Here is a 1,818-nt window from a genome sequence, read left to right as displayed (position 1 = left end):
TCCTCATTCTGTACTGGTTGACTATTTTTTTCTTCCTTATATTCCAAATCACTGACTGGAACCCCAGTTATCTTCCCTTCATGATTGGTTTTGTGTGGATTTTCCTTTGTTTCATTTAGCATAGCCTTCACTTCTCTTATGCGTTTGCCATAGGTAAGCATATGTGTCAAGCCTGTGAGCATCCTTATCACCAGTGTTTTGAATTCTGCATTTGTTGAGTTGGCTATCTCACATCTGTTAGGTTAGCTATCTCCCATTCCTTCTTTTGGGTCATACTTCTCTGCCTCCTCATCTTAACAGGCTCCTGTGTTTGTTTACCTCTGTGTCTTAGGTAAGCTGTGAAATTCTGTAAATGTATAGAGTGACCTGATGTCGCCCCCAAGGCCTGGCCAATCTGGGTACCACCGCTCAGCACTTGTGGATGGCTGCACTGCCCTGCTCCTCAAACTCTTCCTTGCTCACCCAGAGCTGCTGGAACACCTTCAGGGATGCCAGGATGGAGCCTCCCGTCCACACAGAGGTCTTCCTCTCAGGTGCAGCAGCCACAGTGGTGCTGTCCCCGAGGCACAAGAGGCTCAGCTCCTTCTGGAAGCGCCTGGGGATGCCATCGAGCATGGTGCAGCCACCACATAGCAGCACGTTGGCGGCCATCTCCTCTTTGAAGCCTGACTTCTGGCGGTGGCCCAGGCAAGTGGCTGTGAGTACAGGGAGGCCAGGCTTTTTGCTGCTCACCAGGCTGGGTTTGAAGTGCATCTCGGCGCACTGGAAGCGCTCACAGCCAATGGTGATGAGCTTGCCCTCGGGGAGCTGTAGTCCACGCGCAGCTCCTCCAGGCCCAGACAAGCTCTTTCTCGGGCAACAAAGCAGCGTGTCTTCTTGATGTGCTCCACTATGTGCAGGTGGTCGTCAGTGAACGTGTGGCCGGCCTCGTTGAGCAGCTGCCACAGGTAGTTGGTGAGGTCGCTCCCAGCAGTTGGCGCAGCCCATCAGGCCTGGCAGCACGTTGCCCTTTGAGATAGGGACCACGTGCGAGACACCATGCCCGCTCTCCACCACCAGCCCCATGGTCTTGCCATAAGAGTAGATGGACAGCAGCGCTGGGACGCCACGTGCATGGCGGGCATGCCGAAGGCCTCCAACACGGAGCTCCGCATACTTCTCGCAGTTGCTGCTGGGGATGAGCCACGGTTTGGAGACCAGCACAGCGTACTCCTCAGGGGGGATCTTCATGACTGTGTGGAAAATGTACTCCCAGATGCTCTGGACGCAGTCCCAGTCCACCATAACGCCGTACTTCAGAGGGTTAACCAGCCTTAGAGGAGCCTCCACATTGAGCAGCTCATGGCCCACATAGGTCTCCTTGCGGGCGTTGCCCACATCAGCTGCCTCGGAGTGGCACTTGCCCACCATGGAGGAGATGAAGTAGGTGGGCCTCAGCTCTCCTGCATAGCAACACTTACAGTACTGTGAGCCCAGGTATTCATCAGTACAGGGCGACATGTTTCACCGTGTTCTCGCTATATGTGGGGGAGGGGTCTAAGAGGGAACAATGTCACTTGCCCAGCACTCTCCCCTTTTCCAGGCACTTCTTCCATTTCCGTATTGAACTATTGCTTCTCTAGCTGCTGCCCTGGCTGTCATTCCCAGAGTGGATGGGTCTGCAGTTGTTCTAGGACCATGGAGACCCTTTAAACAAGCAGACTCTGCTGAGAGACTGACAGTTTCTGCCTTTGCCCCAAAGCCCACTGGTTTGCACAGTCAGAAGCAATGAGGCTTGATTTTCCCAGGTATTGGGATCGTGAGCTGCGCAGTCTGGTG

The 1,818-nt window shown here is 54.3% G+C and overlaps 1 pseudogene; it reads right to left on the bottom strand.

The window, feature by feature from the left end:
- Positions 1-408: 408 nt before the first annotated feature.
- Positions 409-1,500, bottom strand: LOC150004822 (actin-like protein 7B; annotated as a pseudogene).
- Between the last annotated feature and the right edge of the window lie 318 nt (positions 1,501-1,818).

The sequence above is a fragment of the Furipterus horrens genome, unplaced genomic scaffold (assembly GCF_987537825.1).
Source record: "Furipterus horrens unplaced genomic scaffold, mFurHor1.1.pri manual_scaffold_7, whole genome shotgun sequence".
In the NCBI taxonomy this organism is placed as follows: domain Eukaryota; kingdom Metazoa; phylum Chordata; class Mammalia; order Chiroptera; family Furipteridae; genus Furipterus; species Furipterus horrens.
This window is presented reverse-complemented; position numbering and strand designations above follow the sequence as displayed.